Below are 10,462 nucleotides of genomic sequence, written 5' to 3'. Positions count from 1 at the left end.
TATATCTTCATCTATCTCAATTAATTCTCATACATAATACTCATATTCTCAAAAACCAATGGGAGTTCAAAAGATCAAACATAATTTTTTTTATTTTGAAAAATAACAAAGAAAACCAAAATTAGAAAACCAACATTCTCCCAATACCCCCACACTTAAAACACAACATTGTCCTCAATGTTGAAATAAAAGAAAAGGAATATTGGAGAATGACAAAAATAAAGTAAAATGCGAAAAATAAAAGATAAGGAAAAAAGAAAGCAAATCTGTTTTTTTTTTTTTTTTGTGCTGGGTTGCCTCCCAGTAAGCGCTTTTGTTTTATGTCATTGGCTCGACATGTTGCATGCTCATTCTTCATAAATTGGTTCAGCTAACTCAACAAAAGCGGTGAGTTCTGTCGTCCAACCTTCATAGAAAGGTTTCAAGCGATGCCCATTGACCTTGAGTACTTTGTTGGTTTCTAAACTTGTAATTTCAATTGTAATCATTCGGTCATGGAGACTCTTAGTCTTTTCTTCGTAAATCCTTGCATTCTCATAAGCATCATTTTGTATTTCTTCCAACGTAATTCCAATCTTTTTAGGCACCAAAAGGATAGGCGCCACCCATTCACTGTTCGTGATGAGGTAAATGACTCCTGCATCATGGAGGACAATTTGCAAAGCTTGCAAATCCAATGCTGATTCATGCATGTTTCGGGGAACACATACATGCCTCTCCATCTTTTCTATCTTGGTAAAATCATAGCCATAGCTCAAAGCTACGTTTAATCCATCCTCACTTTCAAAATCACAAACTTGCTGCATACACTTATCAACTTGGTCATAACATGTGATAGAATAAACATTGCTATAAGGATATGTCATTGCATCATGAAAATTAAATTCAATTTTTTCATCTCCTACCTCCATAGACAAAGTATCCTTACCACAATCAATTTTTGTATTGGCAGTTTTCAAAAATGGTCTCCCAAACAATATAGGAGTGTTTTTGATGAATCACAAGAATCATGTTCCATATCAAGAATATAAAAGTCGCATGGAATGACCAAACTATCAATCTTGACTAGGACATCTTCTATCACACCAAGTGGGTAAACAAAACTACGATCCGCAAGTTGTATTACAATGCTAGTTTTATTCAAAGGCTCAAGACTAAGAGAATCATAAACATGTTTAGGCATAACACTAATGGATGCACCTAAATCGCACAAGGTCCTTTTAAAACTAGCATTACCAATAACACATGGGATAGTAAACGCACCTGGGTCTTTTTGCTTTAAAGGCATATTCTTTTGAACAACAGCAGATACAACTTCACCCATACTTACCATTTCATGACCTTTCAGTTTGAAAGCTCTCTTGGTAGTACACAACTCCTTTAAGAATTTGGCATACTTTGGAATTTGCTTGATAACATCAAGCAAAGGAATGTTGAGTTCTACTTTCTTGAAAACCTCTAAAATCTCTTTTTCTTTGTCCTCTTTCTTTGACCTAGAAGAACTCACAGGAAAGGGTGGAATTGTTTTAAAACTGGAATTCATTGAGTGAGGAGTTACCTTTGGAGTGTTGGTCGATATTTCAGTTTGTAGAGGAGGAGGATGTTCCTTCTTTGTACTCAATTCGGTTTCTATCTCTTTTTCTTTCTCCATCTCAATTTGTTTCGACCTTTTCTCTTCCAGTTCTTTCCCACTTTGCAGCATGATCACACTAACATTCTCTATTGGATTCAATGCTTGGGAGGGCAATTTTCCATTCATTTGTGCTTCCAATTTCCCCACACTTGAAGCTACTTGCCCCATTTGCTTCTCCAAGTTGTGAATACTTGACCTTGTTTCCTGTTGAAAAGACATGACATTTTGTTGCAAGGTCACAGTATTAGAAGCCAAAGTTTTCATCATCTCACGAAGATCATCATTGGATGATGACCCCATAACATTGGAGTTTGTGAATGGAGGGGGCTGTCTTGCTTGATAATTCTGTTGGGATTGAAATCCATGGGGATGGAACTGTCGGCCTTGATTGCCTTGTTGAGGTGGGTTCCCATAGCATAAGTTGGGATGATCTCTCCATCCAGGACTGTACGTGTTGGAAAAGGGATCATATTTACACTGGGACTGTCCGTTGAATCCTCCATCAACTGCATGAACCTGTTCAATGTAATCTTTTTGCATTGTTGGGCACATATCTGATGTATGTCCTTGTAAGGAACATATGCTACAAACTTTCACCTGCTGTACATTTCCACAAGCCAAAGAACGCACAAGAGAAGTAAGATCATTAACTTTATTTTCAAGGTTAGAAATACTTACCTCATTTACTCGTTTGTTTGCGAAGTCTCCACGTGTGCCAAATTGTTTTGAGTTGGCTGCCATGTTTGAGATCAGTTGGCGTGCAGCCTCAGGTGTCTTATCTACCAATGCCCCTCCACTTGCAGCATCAATGATACTACGGTCAGTAGGCATCAATCCTTCATAGAAATATTGAATGAGCAGTTGATCGGGTATTTGATGATGAGGGCATTGAATGCATAATTGCTCAAATCTTTCCCAATACTCGAAAAGTGTCTCTTCATGAGATTGTCGAATCCCACATATTTCTTTCCTTATGTTGGCAACTCGAGATGCTGGGAAATACTTTTCAAGGAAAATTTTCTTCATGGCATTCCAAGTTCCAATGGAACCTGGGAGAATAGAGAAAAACCATGCCTTTGCTGCCCCTTTTAAAGAGAAAGGGAAAGCTTTCAACTTAACTTGTTCTTTGTCAACTCAATTTGGTTTCATGCCAACACAAACCATATGGAACTCCTTGAGATGAGTATGAGGATCTTCTCCTGCAAGACCATTAAATGTTGGTAGCAAATGTATAAAACCAGATTTGAGCTCAAAGTTTACATTATTGTCGATGTTTATGCACAATGGCTGATTTTCCACGTTAGGAGCAGCAAGCTCCTTGAGTGTTTGTTGTCGTGCAACAGCCATGGTGTTGAGGCGAGCTTCCTTTTGTAACCTGCGTAAAGTTTTTTCTATTTTGAGATCCAACTACACTTGATTTTGATTAGTAGAACGGGTTACTGGCATAAATCATCAAGAAAACTCAAAAGAAACCAACCACACAAGAGATCAAAAACAATGCAAATTATACGAAAATCCTACGGTAGAAAACAAAAACTGCCTAAAAACCTTAGAAAAAAGTGGAATTTGGCCTCGATAGAGTGGGGCTAGTGGTCACCACTAGTCTTGTTCAGAACGTCGTTTCCCTTCAGGAAACAAAAAGCCGATACCTAATTCTACCAAAAACTCTGTTTTGAACAGTACAGCTGCCGCAAGTGAACAGTACCGTCGCAAGCAAAAATTCTGTCTTTTTTTTTTATTATTTTTGAATCACAGCAAATAAAAATAACAGTACCGTCGCAAGCAAGAATCAACTAAAATTACTTCCCCAGCAACGGCGCCAAAATTAGTTGCGATGTCGCGGTCGCACAAATTAATTACCCTAGCTTCAAACACAACACACAAGATAGTATAGAGCAAGCAAGGGGTCGATCCCACGAGGAAGATTCAAGTCAGATTTTTATGCTAGATGATATGCAATTTTGGGGGGGGGGGTTTGGACGTTATCTAGGCTAAACCAAAATAAAACAGAAAACTATCAAACGAAATTTAATAAAATCAGAAAATTATCAAGAGAACAAACCTTGATCACAAGCACACATCCACCTACAGAAATCAGAACTGATCATGAAAACGAAACATCAATTTATATTCTGAATATTAATCTCTTATTAACATTGGTTAGTTAACGGATCCGCCGTATAACTAGCCCTAACCATCAAACAACCACAGTGTCCGCACTAGTAATTTAATTCAATGGCAGCCTTAAGAACTAGATAAGTTGATTAATCAAGAAAACATAACTATCCGCAGTCTATGTTTGATTTGATTGAATGTTCTCTCTAAGATTAATAATGTAGATCCGCCACAATTATTAAACTCAGTTGCTTCACAAGTTCATATACCACAACTCCGGTTTTGATATCAAACTTAGCAATAGATTGTCTACAATAATAACTTAGAGTCCGCTCTAGCAATTAAAATAAACAATCATAGGAAAATACGCATAGGAGAACAAACATATTCATCATATAAATTGAAAAGAAAAGGTAAAATAAATCTCACAGTTCTTGAAATCTGAAGGTTTCCGTGTCCTTGCAACCAAGAAAAAGTGTTTAGCCTTGCATGTTTGTTGAACAACCAATCAAAAAGAAGGAAGAATGCATAATTTAGGGTTTTTTAGAGGAGGGGGGCGTTTTTCTCCTCTTGGCTGGCTGCCCCCCTTCTCTTCTCTCATTCTTTTTATATCTTAGGAAACCCTAGGTCTCTATTTTACAAAATAGTCCTTCATTAAGTGGACTGTTTACATTTAAGTACTTCAATAACTATTTTCCTAAAAAAAGAGAAATAGCCTTGCATGAAATCTTCAAGCTTTGACTTAGAGGAGCTAAATTGCTGAAATAAAAACTTGGATATCGGTTTAGATGCTTCGGAACGTAATTTGGACTCGTTTCTTCACGAAACCTGTTTACTGGCAGAATTCAGTTGTCATCTTTGAAAAATCATATATCCCTCATATGAAATCTTTTTTGGATGAAATTTGTAGCGTTTATAGACCTTTGAGTCAGGAATCCAAAACAATTGAGTTTGCATCAATTGGACTTCTGTAACTCCAGATATTCAAGTCGGAATGGACGAAGGTCAACATTGGCAGATTGCGAGATTTGACTTTGAAGGCTGCGATTTTCATGCTCTTCCTTATTTTATTTTCTTGCCTTAGATGTCCAGAAAGGTATGGATGTGTGCTTTCTAATGCCACTAGAATCACTTCATTTCGATCTCTAGAGCTCACGCTCTGCACAAAACATCGACTGAAGGTCAAATCTGCCAATTACCTCCAATTTACTCCTTTTTGCATCTTTCATCCAAAAGTGCCTTCAAAACATAAAACAAAGAATATCAAGGTATTTTATATATAAAACATAGGCAAAACACTAGTTAAATATGGGTGAAACTATTGAATAATATGGTTGCATCATACATGGAGAAGGAGGATCACTTCACTCTAACTCTACTCCTAACTCTCATTGCTGCACTTGTAGCTGCTGCAATGGCAGCAGGGCTGCTGCCCTTGGCAACCGCTCTTTCTCTCTCTCTCTGCTCAAACTTTGTTGCTCTCTCTCGGTGCCTATTTATAGGCAAGAATTGTACCACCAGCTCCAGCTCTTCTTCAACAATGGTGGCTGCCAACTCCAGCTCTTCTTCAACAATAGTGGCTACACATGTGTTGCACCATTTTGTCAATGGTTGGTGCAACTACCATTGCAGCCTTTTGACAATGGCAACCCTTTTCTAGAGTAGGGCTGCAGATGTTGCCACATAAGTGGCACTTCCTTTTGACAATGGCAACCCTCTCCTAGAGTAAGGTTGCAGATACTGCCATATAAGTGGCAATATCCCAACATTGAGATACTCCATAAAGTCAGAGATGTTTAAAATGGCACTTCGAAGTCTCCAACTTTCTCAAACATCCTAAATCCTTACCTTTAATTGTTATCGTGTCATATTGTCCCTATCTATTTCTCTCCTATAATAAAAAGACTTGCAAGTGAGAGAGTTTAGGTAATATCCCACTAGGAAACTCTTTTTCAATACATTTATTCAATCTAAGATACCTAAGGTGGGTTAGACATTCCATGCCTTGAAGCATGTTTTCAAGTGCAGTTTCACTAAGATCCAGCCTCTTGAGTGCCCTAAGCTTCTCTATTGATAAATGTTGTAAGCTTAAACAACTAATGAGCAATAATACAGTGAGACTTACTAATTCAATGACAGAATCAAGCAATATTAAAATATTTGTATAAGATAGATCAAGAATCTTGATCTGAGCAATTGCTTGAAAAATGGTTCTGCAATAAATCGCAACACTTTATTATGGCATGGCAAAGTTGAAAGACAATGACACATTGGTGAATGGCTAGAAGGAATGTCTGCAAAATAGTTTTGCATTATTAAAACTCTGACAAGATTCTCTGCCACTAATCTGTATCTAGAAATTCTCTTAATTGTGCTCCTGCTTTAACAATGACTTGAGAGCTCTCTTACTGTATTTGGATGGCCATGTCCTGAATCAAGTCGTGCATCCTAACATATTCATCACTAGAGTTTCTATCCCTTTCTAGTAAGTAGACATTTAAAAGTTTATTAAGAATCGCATTCCCCTGTCAAATTCTGTCTGCCTACTCTTCATCTCTTTTATCACTCCCTCATCAATCAAATAACCAATCAAGTATTCCTATCAACCTCAAAATCTTCAGGAAATAATGAACAGTTTAAGACACATTTTTGTAGCGTCGAATCCTTTAGGTATGTGTAACTAAATCTCAATATTCGAAATACCTTGGGTTCCATGTCATCTTACCTAACTTTTAATTCTTCCAATTTCCTCCAACGCATTCCTCCACTCACGAATGTCAATCACTCCCCCCCATGGCTCCAACCATCGTTTTAATTCCTAAAGGCAGACCACCACATTCCCTTGTGATAGATTTTGCAATTTGTTCCTCTCCTAGAGGAAGTGTTTTGTCACGTTCTAGATTATCCATATACAAAGTCCAAGCCTCTTCGCTTGAAAAAGGCTTCACTTTGATTATCCTTTGAAAGAGCATTTGTCGACAAACTCCAAATAATCAACTCATTCCCATATGTATATTATTTTTTTCTTTTTCTTTTTCTTTTTTATATAATTTTATTATCTTTTTGGTCAACTTTCAAAATAAATCTCGTCGGCGGTTTATTTACTCTATGTCAATTTATGAATAATAAAACACAACTAAAAATTTATAAGTTGAAGATATTTTTTTTCAAAATAATTTTATTATTATTATTTAGATCGATTTCTAAGGATAAAACCATTGAGGCTATTTTTATATTATGTTCACTTATGATAATAAAACTATAAATAAAAATCAAGAGTTGAAAACATATTTTTTTCAACACAATTTTATCATCTTTTTTAGATGGACTTTTAAGGATAAAACCTCACAAGGGTTTTTTTTAATGATCTTATTATAATTTTTAGATTGAGCTCTAAAAATAAAACTGTTGAGGTTTTTTTATCCTATGTCCATCTATAATAGCAAAACTATAAATAAATGTTCATTTTATTTAAAAAAAATCAAAAAGATATTATTATCAATTTTATTTTTTTTACTTTTAAGGATAAAATCATTGAGTTTATAATAAAAACTTTGTATCTCTAACATGCATTTCTTATCTACATATCTTTAGTGCAGTCTTGAACTAGCACGACTCTCTAGGGGGGCTCTTCAGCCTCAAGAAATCTCCAGGGATTGATCTTGGATCTCTCACATCTTTAGTGCAGTCTCATACTAGCACGACTCTTCAGTAGGGCTTTTATGCCTCATGAATCTCCAGGGATTGATTTCGGATCTCACGACTCTCCAGTACAATCTCAAACTGGCATGAATCTCTAATAAAGTTCTCGGGCCTCATGAAATCTTCAGGGATTGCTCTTGGATCTCCCACCTCTTCGGTGTAATCTGAGATTGGCACAACTCTCTAGTAAGGCTTCTAGGCCTCACAAAATCTCTAAGGATTGATCTCGGGTCTCCCGACTCTCTAATGCAGTCTCGGATTGACATGATTTTTATATTGGGGCTCTCGGGCCTTATGAAATCTCTAAGGTTTGATCTCGAATCTTTCACATCTCTAATATAGTCTCGGACTGGCACGAATCTCTAATGGGGCTCTTGAGACTCATGAAATCTTTAGGGATTAATTTTGGATCTCCTACCTTTCTGATGCAGTCTTGGGCTAGCTCAACTCTCTAGTAGGTTCTCAGACCTCATGCAATCTCCATGGGTTGATCTTGGATCTCTTACTCTTCTGGTATGATCTCAGATCTTTCTCTCTACAATGCATTTTTGAACTACCACAACTCTTTAGTTGAGATCCTGAGTCTTATATTATCTCTAGGTATGATCTTGAATCTTTTATTCTCCAGTATAATCTTGGACTGGCACGATTCGCTAATAGAGCTCCCGAGCATTAAGCTATCTCTAGTGATGATCTTGGATCTCTCACTCTCAAGTACAACCTTTTTTTATTGAGGGGCTCTCACACCTCATGTCATCGTCAGGAAGGCCACAGACCACCCACTCTAAAAAAACAATCTCTTTAATGAGGTGGCTCTCACACCTCATGACAATGTTAGGGAGGTCATATATCATCCACACTCTAATGAACACTTTTCAGTGGGGGGCTTCTAAGCCTCACACCATCGCCTATTAAGCATTGGGCCTCCTATTCTCAAGTACAATCTCATATCGATGTTGGGTTTTCGGGCCTTATGCTATTGTAGGGAACAACCCTTTAGGTATTCCCCAACCTATTAGAAATTTTTCTAAGTATGGCTTACCTTTCTTTGGTTGTCCTCGGCCTCTTATAATAATTTTTTAAGTATAAGCTCCCTTTCATGGGTTTCTCTCATCCTCTTAGAAATTTTTTTAAGTATAGACTCACCATCTATGGGTTCCATAGTCATTTAGAAAAAAAATTCTAAGTATATGCTTTTCCTTTTTAGGTTCCTTGGTCTCTTAGAAAATTTTCTAAGTATAGACTCACCCTTCATAAGTTCCTCTCAGCCAAAGCCAATTTTCATCTTTCATACATGCCTTTAAGCATTTTGGCATATTTGTCTATATGTTTAGCAAAACCATTATGTTCTTTTTCATGGTTACCTTAATCATAGCTCCATAAGTATCAAGTAATGTCAAAGTACGATCTTTCATCTTAGTCTGATAACCATTCTCCAACAATTGTATCAAACTCAATATATTGCTTTTCACAATTGGTATAATTAACATCACCAATAAATTGATGACTGTCATTTTTCAATATAATAAGAATCATATGTTTTCCTTCAATAAAAACCTTTGAATGATCCGTGAAGGTGACATTACCTTTAATTAAGTCATCAATGTCAATAGACTTGTCTTTATCTTCACATATGTGATTACTGGCACCATTATCTAGATACCACATGTTTTTTTTAGCTAGCATTCGTTCATCATGGATTAGTAATAGGGTGGCTTTTTTCTCTTCTTCTATAACAAGATTGACATTCTCCTCAACCCTTTTGGTTGGGTTCTAACAATCCTTGGTATAATGACTCATCTTTTCATAATTATAACATTTAACTTTTATTTTGCCAAACTTGGGTCTTGGATTGCCACTATCAGATGAATCAATCGACCAATTTGCTTTATTTGGTCGATCGGTTGACCTGTTGAGGCTGCCTCGGCCTCCTCTTTTAAGTATATCTCTTCCTCTTATTCCTTTACTTTGTCCACGCCCTCTACCTCATTTACCTCATTGGATATATCAAGAATCATCTTGCTTCTCTTTGAAATAGTGTTTTAAAAAGAGTGTTTATACCCCTATATCTTCTTGAATGTCATTGACTCTTTTTTTATGGGCTTGTAGTTTTCCCATGAGTTCTTGAATAGTCAAAACGTCCATATTTTGTGATTCTTCTATCGCGACCACCACATTATGGAACCTCTTTTTCAACAAGTGTAGAATCTTTTCTATCATACATATTTCCTCTATCTTCTTCTTATATCACTTTATTTGATTGTATATGGCCAATACTCTAGCAAAATAATCTGAAATACTCTCTGATTCAAGCATATATAGCTTTTCAAAGTAACCCCATAGCTTTTATAGGCATACCTTTCTAACATTATCGTCTCTTTGGTTTGAATATTGCAAAAAATTTCATGCTTGCTTAGCGATTGTTGTATTGGCCACTATATCAAAAGTGGCATCATCCAGACATTGGTGAATGATTGTGAATGCTTGTTGATCATTCCTTTGTATTTTTTGCACGACCTCCCTTTTAAATGAAGTCAACGTTACTCCTTCCACAATTCCTCAAAACCTTTTTCAACTGTTTACCACACATCATGGAAACCTAGTCAAGTTTTCATATGAATACACTAAATTTCATAATTGTCTTTTGTCAAAGGAGGATATTGAAGTGAGAAGTTTGTATTGGGCATGTCAAACAATCAAAAACAAGCTCTGATACCATTTGTTGGAAGAAAAATAATGTGGTATGAGTTTATGGGCAACAAGCAAATGAGCAAAACTAAAGAACAAAAAGAAGATTTGAGAAAAAGATAATATTATTAAGTGTTTTTTGTCTTGTGTATTCCTCTCTACACTTATTGAATTATGTTTCTGATTACAAGCTAAACAAATAAGAAATTAAACTACTCAAATGAATTCATAATATAAACAGGAAATGTATTTTATAGGCTTAATTGATCGATAATTTCTGAACTAGTTAACCGATTCATATAATTTAACCGTTCCACTGATTCT

At 36.2% G+C, this 10,462-nt stretch overlaps 1 non-coding gene across 1 annotated transcript; it reads left to right on the top strand.

The window, feature by feature from the left end:
* Positions 1–2,504: 2,504 nt before the first annotated feature.
* LOC112326334 (small nucleolar RNA R71) lies at positions 2,505–2,611 on the top strand. Its single transcript, XR_002979970.1, has one exon. It is a non-coding gene; the product is annotated as a small nucleolar RNA R71 (small nucleolar RNA).
* The last annotated feature ends 7,851 nt before the right edge of the window (positions 2,612–10,462 follow it).

Source organism: Populus trichocarpa, chromosome 1, assembly GCF_000002775.5.
Source record: "Populus trichocarpa isolate Nisqually-1 chromosome 1, P.trichocarpa_v4.1, whole genome shotgun sequence".
Lineage (NCBI taxonomy): Eukaryota > Viridiplantae > Streptophyta > Magnoliopsida > Malpighiales > Salicaceae > Populus > Populus trichocarpa.
Note: the sequence above shows the minus strand (reverse complement) of the source record. Positions and strands in the feature narration are given on the sequence as shown.